The sequence below is a fragment of the Anser anser genome (genome assembly GCF_964211835.1).
Source record: "Anser anser genome assembly, chromosome: 3".
NCBI lineage: Eukaryota > Metazoa > Chordata > Aves > Anseriformes > Anatidae > Anser > Anser anser.
Window position 1 is genome coordinate 31,983,295 of NC_139722.1, and position 24,335 is coordinate 32,007,629.

The following is a 24,335-nucleotide window of genomic DNA, read 5'->3' on the forward strand; positions in this document are numbered from 1 at the left end:
CTGCTTCACAGAAAGCCCCCAAACTACTCGACATGTAATACCCAAAGGACACCTCTATTTTCATACCTAAACTAAGCTCTGGAACCTCCCCGATTCAGATGAGCTCTGCAGTCTCAGAAGCTCCTCTCTGAGCAGTCTGATCGTGGACTTAGGAGGGAGAAGGCAAGGTCTGTTGCAAACCTGACTAAGTGCTTAATTAAATATAAAACGTACAAGCAAGTTTCACCTTGCTTTTGAGTTTCATCAGAAAACCTTTGCACAATTCCTATTTTGTTCCGTACAACTGCAAGTCTTTGTCAGGTTAAAACAAGAGGTAATTTATGTGTACTCTCTAAACTGGAATTTTTAATTCACGAGCCTTGGCTCTAATTGTAACAAAGACCCTTGAGGCTCATAGTTTCTCTGTTAACCTCTCTCCCTCAAATTCTCTACAAGTAAACACTTGTTCTTCTACAAGTCATCCCCCCCAATCAAAACTGCAAAAAACAAACAAAAATGCCTCAGTTTTACACGTGCTGCTTGTCCATTCCCACTCTGATATGCTCAGGTGACAAATGCCGTTCCAGCCACTTTTTCTTCAGGAAATATCAAGAACATTACCAGCATCAAGAGTACATGACTCAACAGCCAGCTTTCACACTATGCCAGAAAAACAAAAGAGCCGGCCCTTTTCCCCAGAAGATCTAACGTCTTTTAAACCCCAAAGTTTTAAGAAGGTAAAAAGGATTTTCAGCTTGGGTAACAACAAAACTGCAAAGCTGCACTTACAAGTTACTTAAGATGTCACATCAGCAGCAAAATTTGGGTAGAGAGAAACTTACAGTTACTATTTAGTGCAACTTCATTTCTTATACGTTTACAGATTTATCTTTAAATGAAAAGTTCCCCTTTGAGCAAAGGTGCTGCCCTCTACACTACCTAAAGCTCGCTCAGCTGTAGCCTCTAACTCAATTTCTCTACACCCACAGGCAGCTAGCTCTGCTATTGAATGAACTGCGGCAAATGGCATTCAATCTGTGAGGCTTTGAGACAGGCTGGCCTTTCAGTAGTGACAAGGCAGTATTTGCATGACAGAGCAGATGGAGTATGATGGATGCATTTTTTTCCCTCTACCGAAAAAAGTTCTAGATAAAGATGCTTTTGAGAAAGAGAGATTGCCAACCTGAAATTTTGTCATTGTTATGTGGACAAGTAGATTCATAAAACATAGAGATGAGGTTTGGCACAACGCTTGAGAGACTTACACCAACAGGGGCAGGAAGAACTGACCCTACAAGAGTGCTACTAAAATTCACAGAGCAAGAGCTGAATAATACAGAAAGCATTCCTACTACTAACACTTATGGATACTATAGCCATGCTAAAATAGATTTGTTTTTTATTATATCCTTTCTTTAAGGATTCACAAGCAAGTTTTAGAGCCAAGTATGCGTTTACCATTATTAGGTAATTTACATGTTTTGGCTGTTTTTTCCCACACCTTAAATCCTTCAGTCTTCTCACCTCTTCATTCACTTCCTGGATTTTCATTTAATCTCTGAGCACAGTAGTTGCCTCAAGTTCCACTTTTCTATTTCCATCCTAGATCTTCTTCAGGTTAGCTCAGCTAACAGTGTTCTTGCCAAGGCCAGAGATATTTGCACTATTCCATCCTTACGCATTTTGAGCTGTCAGTCATCCTTTCTTTGATAGCCCAGACCTAGCCTGCTTTATATATGTAGTCTTCTCCTTCTTTCCTATCAGAACGCCTTCCATTTGTTTTTAAAGTGGAGATCCTGAAAAGGTCATCTGGACGTCTAGTCTTTGGGTAATCTACTTTGCAATTAAAAAAAATTGTCACCTTTGTGAACACGGTCCAGAGAAGTGCCTCTACTCCAAGTCTGTCTCTGTACATATGAAATCTTTCTTCATCTCTCCATCACTGCTCAAGAAAAATAGGCCTGCCAACTCAAACACCTCATCAATACAGAAACTCTACAGACCCAGCCAACCACCCAGTCTTGCAGATTCCTTATGCACAAAAGCTCAATTGCAGCCCTTTCAGCTGCTCCTGACATTTCTGCCTCATCCAGGGTCTCTTCCTCTTCCAGATTCACTTTTACGCAATACTCTCTAAATTAAGGAAAGGCAAAAGTCTTGCTGTGACTGTAACACATTCGGAACGCTCCTGCCAGTAAAAAAAGCCTGAGAAGTCACTGAGAAGTGTCCTTTATACCCTCTTACAGCTACCCCTTCTCACTGAAACTAACAGCAACTACTGACATGGTCTAGGCCTGTCACGGTCCATGCTCATCTTTCCCCCTGCTCCACCTCCAGTCACCACACGATGCCAGCCTCTGCCCCCCACGTTAGTTTCTATCAAGCTGCATTCGTGCTTTTCCTCAACCCTGCATCTGAACAGAAGCGTGAGGTAGAGCTCCAGAGCCTCCCTTCATAGTCCTTGTGCGAGAGGCCTCTGGCACCCCTGGCTCGCCGGGCCCACCGCCATCGCCCTGCCGCTGCCACCCATGGCCGCACCAGGGAGCTCACAGAGACCACCCTGCGCCCAAAATGCACACAGGGATGGTCACGTTTAACACCAAGCCGACTGCTTATGAAATCATTCAACTTGACAGTAAAAGCAACTCTCATTTTAGGCTCGGGCTGCCAAACTAGTAAGACCAATGAAAGTTAAGAGCAGCAATAGGTATCACTTGAAGCAGCAACCCTTAAACAGAAAAGGATTTCAACTCCCTACTTTAACATAAGGATCGTAGCAAAACTCACCTGGACTTATTTTATATTCTCCTAAACAGGCTGTAGGTCTAAAACTTCTTTATTAGTATTTCGGTGAGGCTCATCACTATGGTATGTGAGCAACCCAAGAAGATCAAGTTGCTCATCTGTATTAAACAACAGTTGCTGCGGGATGAAAACAAGCAGGGCTTCAGTTCTACAGAAACCCAGCTGAGGTTTCTGTTTGGCAAAGACAATGTGTTTGCAGCGAGGCTTGGATCCAGATCCCACTTGATCTGGTTCTTCCCGCTGCATAGATTTCAGGTACGCTCAATAGCTCCGCGTCCCTCACCCCACCGCCTGCAACACAACGCTCGGCACGCCGCGTGCAGTTAGAAGAGGATTAAGTGTCACATTTCAATTTCATCCGACCCCACTTTTTGTTTCCTCACCCCTTCCCTGAATTAGCAGCTTGCTGCTGCGGCAGGCGACGAACACATGGCTTCTCCCACTCATTAACATCACGGCCACGCCGTGGCAGGGATCCAAGCCCGTTTTTCCTGCAGAGGATACAGCTTTTGGGGATGTGAACAATCTCGAGTGAGAGCTCATACGCATCAGCCCATTTCCTCTGTTGGAAGGGAGTCTCCCGCCTAGCTCTCTGAACAAACACAGCCCTGGAGCCAGCCCGCGGACGGTGTTTACACAAACGGCACTGTCACCGATAGAGTCTGATACCGTGCAACAAAAAAGTTTGAAGCAAAAAAAAGAAAAAAAATCCATGAAAAAGCAGTAAATTGTGCATTAGTCAAATGTTGATGCATTTTTAGTCATTTCAAACAGCGGCTTCTTTAAAAACCACATCTATTTTACTGTGGTTAAAGTAAATCTTATGCTGAACAAAGGAACTGAAAGGTACCAATTTAGCAACAGTTCTCTATTTCCATCCCCACCTCTCCTCCTCTTGCTGCCTTACACACAGACAAATGCAAGGCCCAAGTGGTGCCAGTATAAAATAAAGGAATGCTTTATTACTGTGGCTTGGGGATTTTTTTTATTTTTATTTTTTTTATGCTGAAACAATATTTTCACTAAGTTTGGGCAAACTGAAGACAGGGGTAGCTGAAGTATTTATTTTACAAGGATTCGGTGTCACGTGTAGCTCTTCATACATACACTTTGACAATGATACTTAATTAGCATCTACCTTTCACCACTTAACTTGCTGTGAAATATTAGCCTATTTTTAATTTTATTTATTTTAAGGAAGTGGAACAATACAGCGAGCATCAAAAATAGTACATCAAATAGTACACGCTGTACCCCATGCTTATACAAATAAATACAGACAACTATAATCCAGGAGTAGGATATATAAATATAAACTCTAAGCTTCACGGAGTTCATGAGAATTATAACTTTTGGAAAACCCGGTCAGTCCACTTGGTAATTGAAGTGTTTGCAGTCTCTTAGCTACTAACCCAGGGAAGTAGCAGAAAGCTGCTCTCAGCATGCTTTTTGCGTACGATTCAAACTTGTAACATCATAAGGTCAACTTACAATAGGAGGCAAGCAGGCATACGAGAAATGCACATCACGGTTGCTGTTGTTTCTCCCTCTCCCCCGGTGCTGTCACCCAGCTGATGTCTATGGCAGCCCCAGCTGCCACTCAGAGGCAGCACGGGCGTTCAGGATGTATCTGAGCAGCAGGAAGGGAGAAACTCGAGGGTCAGCAGCAGAAGATAAGCGCAGAGACAGGCCCTGGCATAAGATTTTTCATACATTAATGGCCTGGCAATGGAAAAAATGTTTTAAAAAAAAAATCCATGCCTACTCCCGCATAGAGGCTGCTAAATTGCATCCTGTTGCCCTAGTCAGGGCCATGAATCACCGTGTTAACCTGGACTGGTGCCACTCACCTCCACAGCTCAGCTTCTCCCTGGTACAAAAATTAGTGGGCTACTTCTCAGAAAAAGCAATTCGCAAGAAATCCCTTCTAGACCCAGCCATCCAGTGGAGAAAAGCTTAGTTTGCTTTTCCAAGTTCTTACAACACCAGGAAATCTTAGAAGCACCAAAGGGAAAAAAAAATTAAACATAAAACTCAAGTGACTGCCTACAGTCCTCTCTGTGGCCTTCCTGGCTGAAGATGAGAGCAAGCAGCTAGTATTTCAGATTGCTCGATGGAAGTGACCTCTCCAACTACCACACCATATTAACTTCCTGACCAAGCTCAGTGAAAGCCTGCCAAGTATTACAGGGAGAAGAAAGGGATGTGAGCAGCTCGGGCACTTCCTTTCTGGAGATATTTTTGACCAGCGCTGAAAATCTATGGATCTTATCTGAAGAACTGGCGCATTACATGGGGTTCAGCAACATCCCAATTTTAGCCTATGCACTGAGCACAAACCAGAGAGCAAGGGCCACACGGGCTATTTGCTAGAAGGTCATGCAAAATAACCAGAGAGCCTGTGTTCGCCTTGTGGTGAGATGAAAAAGCAACGATGCCTACTTTCTCACCTATCCTGACACACATTTCCAGCTAGAAATACCCTATTCTCTCTTCTAGGTTGCAGCTACGGACACTTGGCTGCTCACAGCCCAGGCAGGCATCACAAGGTGCACTGAAGCCACTGCAGAACAGCATCAAAAACAATTCTGTTGTACCCGTTAGCCATTTCAGCAGAGGTCAAAAAAAAAAAAACAAATTTAAGAAGCATGATAACATATACACCCTCTTCATAATAGAAAATCTGTCCTGGTGCCACTCATTCTGGTGCCAGGAAACTTTGTTTGAGAGCCCAGCAACACGACACCTCCCACCAACACAGTGGTAATGTCAAGAGATGCTAAAACAGGAACTGCAGATGAAGTTGAAAGTTAAATTAGGTTCGGATTTTAATTTTTAAAACAATAAGACCCTCCATTTTGAAAATGATAAATGTGAAACAGAAGACTGAACGATGTTCAGTTTTCTATCACATCTTCATCTTCTTTGAAAAGGTAGAGAAATAATTAAATCAGCAACATTTACAGCAAAAGTAATTTCCCAGACAAGATTTGAAAACATATACCCTGTCTTCCAAAATGTAAATATTGTATTAATATTAACTTTAAGGTGACTGGAAACTGAAAATGAGAGCTGAAACAAATCATAGCAGAAAAAAACCAACACATAATATATATCAGCCTACAAGAATGACTGCATTAATGGTACGTTAGTTACTTTTTTGGTCAGCTCAGAGAAATTTCTACCAGCTGACAGTTCCTTCTTAAGAGAAGAAAACTGGTTGCAGCCAATTAAAGCAAAAATACTAGCAACAAAAGGCAAAAAGTTGGCAAAATGCAATTAAAACAGATCTGATTTATTGCTTACAATGAAATCTACACGATTTATACCTTCAGATGTCCTTTACAGTAAGGAACTGGAATCCAATGCAAACTATTTCTCAATGTATGATGTATGTCACAACCCTGCTTTAGTTCATGATGCAATTTTTAGCACATGCTGTTTCCACTCACATACTTCACACGACAGAACAGATTTGCCGCAGCCACAAAACATCTTCAGAAAGTTAAAAATTCCTTACTTTTAAAGCAAAAATACCTTTTCCATACATTAGAAGTTGAAATACACAAGTTTTATTATGAGCTACCAAATCTCTAGGAACAAAGACACTTCACCAGCATCTGAAACAGCAGTCTACAGATGCAGTTAGGAGGATTTGCTGCTTCTACAGCTTTCTTGGAGGAGAAAGTATCTTTGTGTATAACACTTCTGTAACTCAACACACCTAGCAAGTACAGTCTGCCACCTGTTTAGAAAGCTTCCTTCTGTCAGAGAAATCCATCACCCATCTCCCAAGACTCCACACAGCAAGTGCCAGAAGTCTGAGGGACTTAAAAGCACCAGGTACTTCTCCTATAAACATTTTAAATCTATTTTAACTAAGATGAATGAATATACTTATATACTGAAGTTGAGAGAAGACCAAGCTTTTCTAAACCAAGGTGAACCACATGCACCTGAAGGTGAGTACCCAGACAGGAATACGTGAGCTTCAGACGCACGGTGCAAGCACCTTCACGAATAGTAAACAGGCAGCTGGCAATGGAAAAAAACACATATAACCACACACAGAAGTAGAACACATGCTTAGATCTGGGTCCAGCTGACACCACTGCAAGGAAAATGTTTTCCATGCCTTTATTTTTTGCTTCCAGCTTTTTTGCATCTATCCTAATGAGAAACAATTGCCCTTTCTTCCCTCCCAACACACTTCTGCTTGCTGAACTGGGGGCTGAACCAGTATTAAACCGGCCGTGTTGACAAAGGATACAGGTCGTTCTGAAGTAAGGCTGTCCTCAGAAGCAACAACTGCAAAATGCCTTAGGCTAAAACAAGTTCAGTTCCAAATTTTAATTATTTAAACTCTCTACTGAAACATTTACATTCTTCTTTTCTTAAAGCTACCGGTTTCATTCAATTTAGGTAAGATGTGGAAAACCTGCACAACTTCCTACTGAGGAGAAGCAATGCTTGGACCAGAAAACCTGCACATTATTTTCAGTATGAGTTCACGGATCCTTTACAATAAGATTCTCAACTCTGTACACATCAACGGGGAAGGAAGCATAATAGGAAAAAATAAGTCTTTAAGCTGGTATCTGCAATTGGTTCCTCCCATGAACACACCATCCAACTTTCCAAGACCGCATCAGCTATGTTCATATAAATACATCTTTGTAATAGAAACGAACAAAAGAACAACAAGGCTTCTTTACGGATTTCCTCATAGAAGACATAAAATCCTTCCATGCAGATAGTTGCTATGGTGCAGACTTAAGGGGAAAAAAGAGGGGAGATCAGACTTCTTGTTTACAGGTTTCCAATGTGCTCCACTTGATCCATCTTGAAATTGAAACCCTTTAGTCTTTGGGCTGTCAGGTGGTAGAGGACAAACACGGTGTTTGCAACTTTACAGAGCTCCCCCATGTTCTGCATGCATCTAGAGAAACGCATCCATGTGGATCAGTCAGCAGACAGGAGGGACAAGAGAAGTACTAAATCCTGAGACTTACTCAAGGAAAAAAAGACTTGTTCAGGGAATTAAATGCCAGATTATCTTTAAATACTGTCAGCACTTGACAACTATGTAACATTGCATTGACCTATAAAATATATGCTGTTGTGCAAATCCCAATTCCCGAGACTTTCTTCATTTTTTTATCCAGACAGGTACACCTGGCTACTTAAAGAAGAATGAGAGAAAGACATTTAAGGATTCAACTCAAGACCCTTAAACCATATAAAGCCATATAAACTTCTACTACAGTCAATGAAGCCTACAAAAAGATTCAGCTTATCCTACAGCAGACGCTTGGGGCATTTATCACATACCTAGACACAGGCATCTGCTACCACTTCGAACACCCTGGGATGTCCCACCTCACTTCTAGAAGCTTCTGTTGTAAACCCTGCAGGTCCCGGGTTGTGTCTGTCCGCCCTGTGCAGTTCCTACCAACAGTCCGGAGATCCTGGTTGGCACTAGGTGACCTAAACCCCTGAGGGAGGGTCAGCTGAATTGCTGTCTAGGCCCTACTGACTATATTGACTAAATCTTCACCAGCTGTGAAGAGAGCACAGAAACTTGGTGCAGTAGAAAACCTAATTTCTGCATCACTCATGAGTGGAATGCATCTCTTTTGTCAATTGACAAACTATCACTTATACAATAGTCTACTCGCTGGTGTTTTTGTTGTATCAGCTAAAATATTTCAATCAATTTTAGCCTTTGCAGTCGTTTCTTTACGGTCCAGTCATCTGAAGCAGCAGCCGCATGTACTCTCTTGCCTAGATCCATTACGCACTTTGCCAAATGATCAGACTATAACCTTTTGGCCAAAGTCTTCTATACAGCCTGCCTGCATCAATTTCCTTCATCAACTTTTCTTCAGTGTTGTGCATAAAACCTACTCATATGGTCTGGGTTAGTTTTCCTATTCAGCCAATGACCAGTTTGGTCCTACCACATATTCTGCTTTGACTGAACACGCAGGGCGGTGAAGTTGTCACTGGATTATCCAGGATAACTCCAAGGTTTGGGTACTTAACGGTGCTGCCTTCCTAAATCAAGTACCAAGTTCCCTGCACAGTCAGATGCCTTTAAAGACCTCCAGAGGGAGATGCTGTCTAATTTTTGGGATCTGAATCTTACATGTACAGTGCATTTGAAAAGCATCCATCTTACCCATCCTTACTGGCCACACCAGCATCTTGCACCGTCCTACTTTGTGATAAAAATTAAAAAATAAATAGAAGTAGAAACAGGACCTACAAGAGATTTCAGAGTCCATGGCAGTTTTCCTGCTCTCTTTAGACTGCAATTTACTCATTCCCCCTCCCGTCCCCAATTCTATTACTGATTGCCATCACCTATTACTCTTTCTTCACCTGCTTACTGTTGGAACAAAGTGCAAAAATGCTATTTTCCATCCCCCTGAAGTTTCTTACCACCACAAATACCTAGGAAGCTTAAACAACGCCCCAAAACCATATGCCTTGTACTGCTAGCAAACTGCTGAAACGGTAGCATTTCATCTCTATCTGTGCTATTAGCACTGCAGGAAATCTGAAGAAAAAAATACATTGGATGCTATTAATACATACTTCTTTGCATTATTCTTTGGTTCTTCCATCTCCTGGGATATGTAGCTAATAGAAGATCATTAATCTGCCAGCTGTTAACCCAGAATCCCTTCTGACTGCATTCTGCCTACAGAAATCAGATCAGATTTAAACAGAACAACTACCGACTTCTAAACACCGGAGGAAGTATTGTCCCGTAACTGTAAAGTTTACAAGCACACATGGTTGTTCTTTCCCATTTATTTAACAAGCGTGAATGATTCCACTGATGTAGCTATAACCCAGTTCTCACAGCTCAAAGACGAGGGGTGGTGTACAAGGAAACCACCCTGCACTGCGCGCTCCTACAGCTATACTCATCACACACAATGCACCCAGTAGTAGGAATATTTAAGACCGTCACTAGGTTTCCATGGAGAGAGAGCTGAGATCTTGTCTGATTTCATTCCAAATCTACTGAAAACAGAGAAGAGCTTTTGCCAAGGCAATTTTGGCAAGCATTTCCAGCAGTATTCTGGCTTGCCAAATTGCATTTGGATTTTGCTGGACTTATTTACTTGTTCAGTAAGCTGGGAGAAGTAGAAACATTTGTTGCTGTAGAGAATCTGGCTTCCTTTGAAGATCTGGAACAACGCTTAAAAGATGAATCAGAGACAGCTTGACTTAGGAATGTGATCTATTAACCTCAGCTCATAGTTGTGTTGCATGTTGACGCACTAGAAGTAATCTATAGCTCAGCTACTTCAGTTTTGAGACCAGACAACTCCATGAACTCTCAAACAACACTTCTAATGTGCTATTTTTATATAGCCAAGTTTTACTCCTTTAAAAAAATACTATCCAACAGAAGCCATACAATGACCTTGAAGATCCTCTTTAGGAATCAAAGAGCACAACTACATTTTACAGGCCAGCATCCTTTGCTGGCTGCATGGATGCATATCCTAAAGGCCTGATTTTCAGACTACATTAAATATTCATCGTTTCAAAAAAAATAAAGTTACACTCCTTCAGGACACCTTTAGTTAAAGGCCAATCTCTCGAAAACATTGTCCCCACCCTCACTCCCCACAGCGCTGGTCAATGCTCTATTTCCACCCTGTCACTCAGGCATGCAAGAATGCTTTTGATCAGATGCTTCAGAGGTACAGCGATGACATATTTCGCCTGACAGAGTAATGCTCAACTGCTCAACTCATAACCCTGAGCAAAAAAATCAAAGCGTTTCCAAAGCGTGGTTCGCAGTGCCCATTTTCAATTTTATAGCCCTCTTTCACTCATGTTCGTCTACTCCTTATTTTCAACTTGCCTCCCCTCATTTTTACCTTCTTTGCTGAGCAAGACATTCCTTTTTCATGCTTCCCTCTGTTCTACCTCCTAACATGACACACCACCTTGCAATCAACCAGCAATCTTGCTTTCCCTTTTCCAATACAGAAGCTACGCGCTAGGGCACAGCCATGGCCCGGCTATCCTCAAAGCATGTACTGTTGGAAAAAAGTCCAAAATAACACCCAGGCTTACACAGTGTCGTTTTTCCCTTCTAAATCCTCACTGTTATAATGCAGTCACCCTTGAAGCAGAGCATTTCATTTAATTCTCTCTTGTGCCTTTAAAAAAGGCCTACAACAACTCTTGAACCAGTTATCCAGGAGGCACCTATACGGCATTTTTCACAAACAAACAGAAAAATAAAGTATAAGCGTAACCTAAATTTCTGATTTCTAGATGCACGTGTATTTTGGTTGCATTCAAGATGAGTGCTACCAGCTTGCTTCCTAAGAGATGTACACAGACTGCTACATGACATCTTCCCATGTCCACTGTACCTTTCCAATAGTTAGTTCACCTGCAATCTAACAATTAAACAACCATCTAGCTATCAAACAACAATCCCTCTTTCCTTCCTCCTCCCCTCCGCCCCCAAAAAAAAAACAAAAACCAACACCAAAACCACCAAAAAAGTAAACACAAGATATGGTAAAAAATTTTTAAAAAGCAGCATCTAGCTCTCTGCACCTCAGGGAAACATACTACACAATGATGATCCTCCATTGGCAGTTACAGCTTTAAATCTGCTGAGCAATTTTTAATCCCACTGATGCTGGGTTTCTACACCTTTTACTATTTCGATTTTTTCCCTCAGGATTTTTGGGTTGACAAATCGCAATCTTGAAATACATCATAAAGGCTAGCATTTACATGAGACTACTAATCTGCCTGACTTACAAAGAAATAAAAGGACAACACAGGAGATGAGTCCCATTTCCCAGCATTTCACACTGATTTACTATCCTTACATGACTTGGTCCCAGTCCTACTTCAGTACTTCTTCCCAAAACACACATCAAGCTGACAGCCTATAAAACAGTCACACACTACTTGCCCAGTACTGGCACAAACTAGTTTCAATCTGTAATCTGGAGTGCTCTTAATTTTACATTAGCACTCCACAGAGTTTCTCATGTTACTCTTCTTTAACTCCTTACTACATGTTATTTGCATCTTCTAATTTATGTCGTACTTTAATAGCTGTTACACATCCTCCTAGCTTGCTAGAGTGGAAAGAATGACATCAACATCAATCTGACTAAAATCTAGCATTTTAAGCGTATACCTGACAAACCTGACAAATCTATTCAGTATTTGCATCTTTATGATTCTACCTGGTCACGGAGCACCAGCATTAAAGCTCCTTTTGTTTCTAAGAAAATCTTACTTTCTCTAAATGTCCGGCTGTCCTGCCCCCACCCAAGCCTTTTTTTTCCACTTTACTAATTTTATACATTGCTTCATTATCCGCTAATTTATATTCATGGCATAACATCTGCCAGTTATCTATTTAGGGATTTCTGGTGGCAGGAGGAAGGGAAAGAGTATTTTTAATAGCAGTTCCTGCCTTTCTTCTGAGCCATTTTATCTTTGATATCTCCCTTGATTGTGGATTCTTCAGCAGCTAGTAAGATTTTCATAAGCTATTGCAAAGCGCTCCGCTTTTTCCTGTTCACATTTCATCTTTCACCTCGTGCGGTTCAAAAAGTTTTTTACCTTTTGAATAACCTCCTTCAAGAGGAAAAGATTGTATTCATCTAACCCCATGCAGACTTCTAAGCCAAGATACCCACATCCGAGCTAGTTATCTTACACTGATTTTAAAGGTAAAGGAGAAGAATAAGCATGGCAACTGGGGACAATTCAACCCATTCCTAAATATATATATATATCTAGAATTAATCACATAAATTGCCACGTAAAAGGGCATTTCCTTCTTGGTTAAGGCAAGCCTCAAGTGGCCCAGCTCAGCCGTGTTCAACTACAGCACAGCTGTAGGAAGTTCAGCAGCACGAACCCTCTTTGCAACTATTTCCTACCAGCTTTCATAAACAATCAGATTCTCACAGCACATTCAAAGGTTAGGATAACAACACAAACACACCGTGGGACAGAGAAACTGCGTTTCCAGCATTTTTGATGTTAAGTCAACACCATGTTTATATTCAGACTGTTTAATTCCTGTTTGTATAGAAGCTTAATTGCCCAGAAAATAAGAAAGCTACCATTTTTGATGTCCTTTGCCAATCCACAGATACCTGTACTTATGTGACCTGCCAGATGGCTGCTACACCATTTTGAGGGCCACATACGCTCAAAAAGCCACATATCTGCAGCGTCACTGCGCTGGGCCTAACATAACGAGGCCTGCGGAACATATACAGCCATTTCAAGTGAGTCTGGCCTGTTCCTGGGAAGTATTTGGGATGATGCAGTTGTATGTGTGAAGCAGCTCTAAGAAGAGCTAGGAGAAGGTTTAACGTGATTTATCGGACAGCACTTTGTGCCAACCTTGCAGAGCCAGTGGAGTTACCTCGTATTTTAATCCCTGTTGCTCCAAGCTGGGGGGACCACGAGGCTCTTGTGCTGTAAGTCCAGGACCAGAGCTGGTTTTGGGAGCTCATGCAGGAGCTAGCATTTATGCTACCTGCATTATCCTTCCCTGAACAGAGCTGGCTGTACCTTCGTGATCCATCTTCCTTCCCTTGCATTACCCAGAAGTTGTAACTACTTGCTGCAGTGTCTCAAGGGACATCACTATTTGTAAAAAAATACTAAAACCCCTCACAGAACACATAGTTTCAAGGAGATAGTAAGCACTGTTACAAATATGTCGTATGTAGGCTTTCAGCTAGTTCACTGCTGTTTAGTTTAAGCTTTTAAAAACTACTCCATATGTTTTGAAAACATTTCAGGATGTTGATGGTGAGCACTTATAGCTATAGCATTAATCACCGCTATGAATCTCGGAGTTGCACCAGATATGCAGAAAGGCTTTAAGAGTACATAGTTTGCAACAATCCACACTGAGGGACTTCACAGTTCATTTCAGCCTCTATACATTAAATTGATGGCATGCTAATAAGATCCTTGCTCTAACCAAACAGTAGCATTTGTTCTTAATGTAAACAGACTAGATATTCTGCTTTTTTATTTTTTTAAATGATTAATTTTCAAGCAAGAGCTTCAGATGAGCATATATTATATGGGATGACGTCATCCAGAAGAACAACTAGAGTGCTTGAAACTAATCGCATTAAGAAACTCTAGAACACAGGGCTGATTACCCTGCTTAGCACAGAGCTCTGCTTTCCATCTAAGCAACTGATGGAAAGAGAACTGAGGATCTGCACAGCCCCCTTTGCCTCTGTCTTCCCCTCTTTCTCAAGTCATATCATGTTATCTCCGGAGTTGCTGGTGCGTGCGCATGCCTGCACACATGTACATAGACATACATAAATAATATAAATATATAAAAGAAGTCAGAGTACGTCAGCCTTGTATTACAGAATTCCTTAATAGAAATAGTTCTGAGCGTATATACATGTATAAAAACACATAAAGGAACATAAATGATGAGCATGTTCCTATGCTGAATAGCAAAAATGTTTATGGAGGATAAAGAAACGTATTCATCATTTTGCAGAGGATAAAGTAGACAGCTTCCCCAGAAATGGCAGCACACGTCAGAAACGGCAGCACACGTCAGAAACACAGCTACCGACTCAGCAAAATCAATGATGCAATAAGAAAATACTAATCCTACCTTCTGTGTACTTTTAGACTGATCAGGGCAAGGAAAAAAAAAAAAAGGAATATTAAAAATATTGTAAGAAGATATCTAAGCCTGCAACTAGTAGATGAGCAAACAAACGCTTCCCAAGGTTTTTACTACAATGAAGTAGTTAGGAAGGTGTTGACTGATTAACCTTTTATTTGTGAAATTGAGCAGAAAAGTTTGAAAATGGGTAGAAAATTTTCAAGCCAGTAATGGAGAACAGCATTGTAGGACAATTGTCTGTGGGAGTTAATACATACATAGGCTGTGACAGCCTTGAACACAAAAGAAAGCAGCTTAAGTTGTATTTAATGAATAAAGGTGAGTCCTCGGAGGAAGACAAAGAGGTGAGTGAAGTGGTCAAAGCAAAGTAACAAAAGATCAACAGAAGATCTCAAAAGATCTGAGAGCAAGTTCTTTGCCCTTACAGAAGGCAAGAATAAAAACAGGAGTGCAATGAAGAGCACAGGCAGGCACTGACAGACCAGCTATTGAGTGAAGTACACCTGGACGCCCAGAAGAGACAGCAAAAAACTCTGAGCAATATTCTTCCCTTCAAACTGATATTCTTGCCTTGCTAGGCAGAAGCTCTGGAGCTCATTTGCTTTGCTCTGCATTATCAAAGGAGGTATGTATTAAACCAAAGGGCACACAAAGCTGGGGGGGAGAGGGGAGGGAGTGTGCGGATATGAAAATCTTCAGGAGTAACACAAGACAAAGTTACTGAAAACGTCTCCAGTCTACTCACAAGAAAAAACAAGCGCCAGAGACAGGAAGGTTGAAATGTAGCAAAAGGGTGGTTATCCATATTAAATCAAGAGAAGTATTGTGAAATAAAGTAAGTTACATTTACATCCACAGCTAAAAAGATGCCTCGAGCCATCATCTGGAAAAATGCTAGGCCACTGCACGGCACGTGGCTTCCTTCTCATATCCTTTGTTCATTTATTTGTTTCATAATAACTGTTTGAAGGTTTTGGGGAAAAAAAGAAAAAAAACAACTTTATGCAGACTGTTCTGTTATTACATATCAGTGCAAAAAAAAAAATGGAATGATTTCATGCATCTTGGTCTGTAAATTACTGCTTAAGGGGAAAAAAAGTTATATGCCCTATTCATCTAAGAAGCTCCTCCTTTCCAGTGCAGATTTCTTGCAGTGCGACACTATTAATTCATCTTGTCTTACTGTATCTTTAAACAAAAAAGGCACGTTGAGCACAAACATATATATAATGCCTATTTCACATATCAGTAACAAAGAAAACTCCCTAAGAAGTGGGGCTATTAAACACTGTCATTTTTCAGGCAAAGAGTCCAGGCACATATCTGAACAATTTAAGGTTTCAAATGTGGCTTGAGTAGGAACAGCAGCTCAGCACTGAAAGCCTTCCATTCACATCATCAACTGTATTCCCTTCATAACAAGTGCATATGTAGGCAGATGGATTGTGCCTTTTCCAACAGCTGCCCTGTCATTTTCAAGATGATTTCCATAAACAGCATGTACGGGTAAGTAGCATTTTTCAGCTTTCCCATTTTTCCTCCTTCCTCACCGGCAGATAGGACTTCTGAAGAATCAAAACCAGAACTGCTCAAGCAAGAGCTGCCCTTGGCTTTTAAAACAGGTTTGGGTAAGGAAATAGCTTTTTTAAGAATACATCCATTAATTCAATAACAGGGTGGAAAGGGCTCGACTGCACCTACCCAGATCTGGAAGCCAGGGCCTGAAAGCAAGTGCCTGGCTTCCAAGTGAAAAAATAGTGATCTCAACCAGCACAGGGTGCTACGTCGTGAGCAGCACCGAGGGTAACACAAAACTGCCTCCTCTGCAGACAGAAAATTAAGGACCGACCACCACGCTAGCAGTCTTCTCAAGTTGACTCCTAGCAGGCTTTAAGAAGCGGCTGGCAGAAGAGCGGGCTACTTGTCTGAAGCTGTTTTTCTGGAAGAAAACTCCTCACGTGCAGGCGGCGAGATGAGAGGCTGAACAAATCGGTCCCAACATACTGTTACATTTCCAAAGAGGAAACACGCTGAACTTTGAGACAGCACGTAATTCAGGAAGAAGGGTAATAGAATGGGTATTGAAAGAATTTCCTGCCAAAGCACAAATATTATCAATATGCAAATCTTCACAGGAGGTACTTAATGCTTTTGATATTAAATACTCTGCCTATGCAAGTTCTCTCCTCTTGCTCAATCCTCTTCTTCAAATATATAGGGAAGCTTTCCAGATGAAGGGACTATGTTAAGAATCCTCTGCCTAGATAGTGTTTCGCAAGTGCATCCAACTGCCATAGGTTTCATTACAAGGTCACTTAGGAAATTCTATGGGTCGCTAGTTTTAGGGCTAGAAAGGCTGCAAAAGGACACACCTAAAAACTTGGTATTTGTTGGACTATACCTCATCTGCTGTCCTGTTTCGTCAACAGAAACACCCATCCCTATCACTCACAAATGTAACCTGACTGTTGTCAGGAATTCCCATTTCTCCCTTGTCATTGACACTGAAATTTCAGTGAAAGCTTTGTAAATCTACCCTTGGGTCCTGTTTCCTCCTCAGTCACAGTACCAAGTCACTTTTGTGACAATACTCACAGAAGGTTCTCGCTACTTCTACAGCGAATGTAATCCCCGTTTCTGACACCTGCCTCGGCCCCTGATCTCAGTATGCTGCTAAGACAGCAATATTTACAAGTCAAATGTTGTGTTCATACGGACTTTTCTTCCTCTGAATTCACTACAAGTTTTTCAGAGTTTTAGGTTTGTACGAAAAGGCTTCTGGAAACCTCTGCCTATTTAACCTGTTTCCTCTGCTGTACTTACCAGGGGAAAAAAAAAAAAGAACAAAAAACTTCATATGCGTCTGTCCTAAATTCACTTTTATGTACCATCCTACCAAACTGTCTTCTTTCAGGATATTTATAGCTAGAAAAACAACTGCCTAAGACAACATCTCCTCTGTCTTCCTCCATTTTCATGAAGCTAGCAACTCAGCCACCTGGGCACAGACAGCACTCCCTATAATCATGCCTTAAGTCCCTCCCGTTATACCCCTAGGTTTCCTCTCTTCCCATTTGTCCCCCGCCTACCTTATCTGGTTTTCACTTTGCTAACTGGTCTTTAGATTGTAATCCCCTGCCAGGAGATTTTCAATACTACCACGGATGGCAAAGCATGCAAGATGATGTCCAGTGCTATCCCCAGCAGGAGCCATCAAGCACTGCTGAAATGCAATATAACCCAAATCCACGGCAAGCCCACCAAAAGCGGTTTGCAAAGCATGGATTAATGAAGTTCCCTCAAACACAGAACGTTCTCGACCTCGCAGACAGAGCTTTAGGTAGACATGTCAAAGTGTTTTATGGGAGTCCTGAGAGGACAATAGCTCCTTTAAAAAAAAAAATAAAAATCAGAAACTTCAGAGTCCTCGGTTATCTGTATCTTGTGAAATTCAAGGGACGTGTTAATGCCCCTTGTATTTTTGCATGCACAGGCATACATATTTGAAAAAGAAGGATACTGAGGACAAGAAAAAACAAGTTAGCAACAAAACTCTCTTTACCAAAGGTGTAGGTATTTAACATACATACCAGCAAGATGCCTATCTTCTCTCAAGAGCGAATACACAAGTGCTTTCAGTATCAGCTTGGATCGGTTACATGCTACAACCTCAGTGCTCTTTAACCTCGGTGCTCTTTTTCTGGTACCGCGGCGGTCGCTGTTAGGCCAGAGGTGGCCTAGTACCATCCCAGCCCCATAAATTCTTCTCTCCAGCTACAATCCTGGGGTCACATTTAAGTTCCGGGGTCCACCCACACGTGAAACTAATTGGCAGGAGCGGAGTCTTCAAATCGTCTCGACTGACTTCTAGAAACGTATGAATCAGCCTTCAGCGCTTCCTCCTCTTTTGTGAGGGGGGAGAGGCGAGGAGAATGAACGGAAAAGGGAGAAGGGGGAGAACTGCTGGGATTGCAAACAACCGAGACGCTGCAGCACATGTCAGACAAGAGCCCAATCAAGCAAAATCTCCCTGACCTCCCCCTCGCTTTGCAGGGTTGGCCTCTTCCAGGAAAAAAAAATAAATATATTTTTATCATTTTTTCCATGGTTGCTATAATTGGCGTTATTTCTGGTTTCCAAAAGCCCTGTAAGTGATTGCTTCCTACAAGGCTTAGGATTTCAAATGCTAAATGAACTATTACGGAGATGCTGCGTGTACGCACTGATCTGGTAATCTCGTAACTTCAGCGGAGCCTAGAAAACAAGCCAAGCAACATGTACAGCCAAGCAAGCTGCATGGCAACTCGCTTCTGAAAACTTACAATTAAGCTTGTCGTTAAAAATACAGCCTGATTTATTCCCGTTTTACTTTCTATTCAGTTTTGAGCTTCTCACAGCTCCTACGAGAAACTGGATGGCTTCTAGAGATTCAGACAGAGACATCACCAGAAAGATTAAGTCGTATGTAGAAAAGTTTGGCCTAAATTCATATGTCTGTGATAAACCAAATAGAATAGAAGTTTTAAACAGACAACTATGCTTTAGGTGTCAAACATTTCTTGACGTCTGTGGCAGTTGGCAGCTGCAAACATCCGACTGAAAGCCCCATCTGCTGCTTCACAGCTTCCAGTCGAGGATGTTTACAGTCGCTCACTGTCAACAGCAACACACATTCCTCAGCTGTTTACTTTATATTATGAACATGGAGAGGCCTCCAAGCAGGTTAGTTAAGATTGCTACGACTTCTGTTGCTGTGTTGCTACACGCAGACGCACACGGGGCTGTTTTCCTAAGTATTTACTAACAAAATAAAGACAAGTCCGACTTCCAAAGAAACGTTTTCAAGGCATATTTACTGTCCGAGTGCTACGTTCAGAGAATTACGTTGCCTATTTTACATCTGGGAAGGATTGCAATGAGGGCATATGACAAAAAAGCAACGTGTTTCCATTGTTGTATTTGTTTTGTTCTCCAAGGCGCGAGAGCAATCCTGTCACGCTTGGTATAAAAGCTGCATTACCACACAGCCGAGCAAGTTAACTTATCAGCAAGAGGACTGAAGGTAACAGCCGACACCAAAATAGCCCCAAACTCATCCTAAGAATATTTCACCAAACTGCTTGGGATGGCTTTCTGCCCCGCAGCAAAGTGGATGCGAGGGAGTTGTGTGATATTAGAAGTTAGTATATGCAACATTTGCCTCCAAATAAAATCATGGAAAAATAAAAAAAAAAAAAAACAACCCAGAGGGGATTGTGGGGAAGAGGGAGGAAATCATGTAGCAAGCTCTGCAAAGGCGCCAATAAAGTTCAAACATGTTGGAGAAATTCTACAAATCACCTGAGGTAACCAGTCGCTGCCACACCTCACGTGCTCCCAGAACGGCATCGCTTACCGAATGAAAGAGCCAAAAGGATTTGGCACAGCCATGCCCCGGTTGTACAGTTCTGCTGTTTGTTTTTCATTCTGTCTCCAGTTTCCTTATTAAGTTAATGATGGGTAAAATTAAAGATTAATCACTCAACTATTTTTCTGAAGTCATACGAAACCACAGCGTGCGAGCGGAGCGATTATATCGCTCTAATTAGAAGGTGTTTTTCCTTGAAACTTTCTCGCCCCCCAATGAAATTACTGCACCGTAAACCAAGCAGGTTATGAACAGACCGCAGTTGTTTGCAACGCAGAAGCCTGTGGCGTATTTACTCAAAGTGATAAGTGTGAAGGATCTCTATAAATCACTTTCAAAACTCAGGGTTGTATTTTTTGTGCTAAGGTTAAGAAAATTAATCTTTTAGGCAGCAGGTAAAAACAAGCCGAATTACATTGGGGCCTTTCCCTTTATTCAAGACCAACTTTGAGCTATTAAAGCTTCCTAGGGAACCACGTTTTCTCAATGGGTCAAGTCACTAAGGAAACAAAGCAAACTTTATCAGTGCTGCACAACTCTACATTCCAGGAATTCTTAGCACTTGGCATCCATATACCACTCCGGAGCCACGAGATTGACTCTCCCTCTACTTTGCAGAGCTACCAAGGAAAGCTATGAAATTCTCAGCGAGGTGCCCAGCTTCACAGAGTTGCCAATATGAGGAGGTCCTTACAGCCCTGTGGGAGGTCTACCAAAGGGCGTGGGGGTAAGAAAGCTTGTTTCCTGTAATGATGCTTCTGAAAAGGGAGAAAAATAATAATAAAAAAAGAATTCCTATCCTGGCAAGTTCCATCAAGTCGTCACACGTCGGTTGAGAAAAATATGAAATCACCCTGCAAGACAATCTACATGGATTGTAAAAACAAACCCAAAAAAGTCCCTAGATGCAAGTCACTGATTGCAGAACGGAAAGATTTGAGTTTAATTACTCCTGGTCACAAAACAGAGATTAGCCTCTCATTTGTAAATGTATTGGCCTAATATCTACAACTTAAAAGTGGGTGGGGGAGAGGGGGGAGTAAAGAGACTACAAAATCCTACTACTTTGAATTAATTGGATGAAGGACACGATGTCTGCAACAATGCTCAATGTCACTCCGTGTATGGCTTCCTTTCGGCTTTTAAAAGACATCAAACAGATTATATCTGTATGAAAGTCAAGGCAAGGTCACTCTAAAACTGTGATGTGAGGCATTTTATCACTCAGTATGGACCGTTAGGCAAGAGAATGCCATCAGCTATCTTTAGTGCACTATTTTTTAATTTGTACTTTTCTTGCACGTTAAGAATACATGCGTATTCTTGCAGAAGTATCCAACACTCAAATAGCAATTAACAGGCTTTGATTTATACTAATCCTGATAAAGTTTTCAACAAATACAAGTTACATAACAGAAAGCAACTTTCCAATAGGCTGGCACACTTTTCAATGTCTTCATGAATTTACACTTCAAGTCATAGAAGAAGAAAGGTGCAAACTGGTGGAGTTTAAGAATCAAAAAAAAAAAATCCACCTGTTTTTCCCTCAACTCTCCTGAAATACCCAAGCAAGGTGAAACGAATTAATAGTGAAAAAAACGGGGAAAAAAAACACATACAACAGAAAAAAGTGCCAACCAAAACAAGACTTTCCAAGCACTGTTAGAAACCAAAAACAGTGCTTTTATTTTCTATCGCCTTCCATACAGATGAAGTGATTTTCAAACTCAGACGGCTAAATTAGTTTTTAAACATATTTGAGTAACACTGAAATACCAACAGACAAAAATGCAAATTGAAAGCTGCATAAAACTTGAAAAATCTTGACTTACAACCAATTGTTTTCTTAACTTGTTTTGTAATATGCACTTTCAAATTTGCCTGTCAAAAACCTTATTTAAGATCATCATTAAATATGGAAAAAAAATCATTCCTCCTCTTCCTGTCGCTGACAGCACTGGAAGATTAAGCACATATTACTTATATGAACTCAAGTTCACAGCTGTTATGATACAGCATGAGTATCTCCAACTGTTGCTGATGAATCTACTTCTTCCAACTGCATTTGAGCTCCCTGTGAAATGCCAAAAGAAGCAGGCTCCCCCTGCACTCAGCAATGAGACAGCAGCAGTTGCAGACAAGCAGTCGAAATTATGCACCAAATGAGACAGAGAACATCCAAACATTTGGAAAAGAGATGTCAAAATTAGAGTTTGGTAGACGTATGAACAAATATAGTGCATCTTCTTGGATGCACTTCCTCAGTGTCTCATCATTTTCAGCATTTAATCCAGCTCATCTAGGTGCATGAATACAATTGGGCATTACATGTCTCGGAAAAACGCGCACCTCAGTAGAAGTATGTCGGGAGAAAGAACAAGAACTTACTTCTTGGACACCAACTGATCCTGCTTCTGTTCCCCTGATACCCACAGATCCGGGGAGAACGGCATTCTTTGGCTGCTGAAGACTGCTCCTCAAATTTCCAGGAATCTGCATCACGCACATTAACAGAAGTTATTGTAATTCCAGAAGTTCAGTAGTTCAGATCACAGAGTTCTCATTATTAGGACTGCCTGCAAAAAGTCAGATAGCTTTTAACAACCATTATTAAAACCATGTCCTTTTCTGATGTAGTCATTTAAAACCTAGATTGTGTTTAAAGTGACACATTACTCTTGAGTGCAGCTGTCTCTCAATTAGAGGAGATAAAGGTTAACTGCCTAGGTAGCGTAAGTACTCAGGAACTATACTGAAGAAGTTAAATTTCTCACCAGAGAGAGACATAATAACTTCTCTATTTATTATTTCAAGAAATACACAGAGCCAACACCAACCATACAATGAATCTGAGATTGAGCATCACTTCAGAGAAGCAAAATCCCCAGACTCCTCCTAGTCAAGTTGTTAACACGGGGAAGGAATTAATTCACTTGTTCGTTTCTGGAGGAAAAGGAACATAAAGAATCCCTTTGCAGACAGATGGACGAACACAAGACAGAACCAGATTATTAGGAGAATAACAAAGAGGAGATTCAGAAAAGAAGAGCATAGGCAGAATACAATAAGGGGTACTAAAATAAATGAGTCTGTAGAAGGAAAAGGATACACACCTGACAGCTCTGAAATCTCAGTTACAAACATACAACGAAAGTAAAGAAATGCCGTCAGTAGGGCTTGCTAACTGAAATGCGTATCATCAAAATACTGCATTTATCGAGTTGCGCCCCTTAGGCCTTTTGAAGGCACTCGAACCAGTTCTGTACGTGGCCACATTAAATGAGCATTCATAAATACGCTCTGTCAATCAACCAGTTCCAGCAAGGAGTGAAAATTAAGTGGGGATATCAGCAATATTTATGCGTTGCTCCAGGATCAGCATACAACTATTGACTGCTCTACACTTCAGTGTCATCAGGGCATCGCTGTGAAACCCACAAACCTTAAGTACTGAGGTGCCAACAGGTAGAAAAGAAGGTGAAACAGGCTCACCTTCCCCTTTACACCACTGGGCAGAAGCGACCGACTCCCGGGTTGCTCAGAGCATTAACCCACGTGTCAACAGAGAAGAGTGCCAGCTACGGGGCCACCGCAGAGTAGGTGGCCAGCTGAAGTTATGCTAAGTTTGTGTCTCTGTATCAGTTTCCAGCGAGGAGCACTAAGGCTGTGGTTTTCTATTTCAGAGGAATGCTACGTACATATCCAACACGCAGCGTACTGCGCCACCGCAAGAATAAAGAGCATGTCTTAGACAAGGAAACAGCCCCCAGCGGCAATCACTCCTTCACGTGAGCATTCAGGAGAAGCGCTGCCCAACAGCCTGCAATGTTCCCCAAGTTCAGCAGGGACCTTTGACTGAGATTTAACAGGGTAGCTGTAACGCAGCTTATTCAGCCTCACTGTCCCTATTCAAAGGAAAGGCCAGATGGCCGTGCAGGGGAGGTCCTGCAGAAGGCAAGGCACTCTTGCAGGAGTAACAAGTCCTGCAGGGGACACCCTGTAGGAGTGGGGGGTCCACGTCAGAGAACCCCTCTTTTGGGGTTCAATACCCCAAATATACATTCGGGTTGACCAGAACAACCTTCAAATGCAAAACTCTGCCCCAGCATCCCCCAAAAACTTTTAAAAACAAATATGAACAGGACGGGAGAGGAGGGAGCCTTCCCTTGCAAAACCAGGGAAGGCCTCTGTTCTCCTCCCATCGCTACTGCTCTCGTACGGAGCTCAAACACAGCTAGGACATAAAGACTCCCAGCATAATTAGCACAATCATAACGTTTGCCCTTCATCTCCAGCACATCAAAATGAATACATCCCCTGACCGCCAGGCTATTTTTACTCCATGTGCTACATAGTGAACTGCACAAGCCCCACACTGCAGAAGAGCCTGCAAGGCTTCAGCTTACACATTTTTTTTTTTAACCTATGAAGTTGTGCAATGCTCTGATTGCT

General features: G+C 41.7%; 1 protein-coding gene across 3 annotated transcripts in view; it reads right to left on the bottom strand.

Moving 5' to 3' along the window:
- LOC310898087 (uncharacterized protein) overlaps positions 1-24,335 on the bottom strand; it is a 45,235-nt gene that overhangs the window by 15,892 nt on the left and 5,008 nt on the right. For 2 of the 3 annotated variants that reach the window (XR_014582946.1, XM_083832505.1), the window contains exon 3: positions 22,272-22,376. The gene's annotated coding sequence lies outside the window, so the exon portion shown is untranslated. Of the gene's footprint in view, positions 1-22,271; positions 22,460-24,335 lie in introns of all 3 variants that reach the window. The other variant, XR_014582945.1, reaches the window with a different exon arrangement.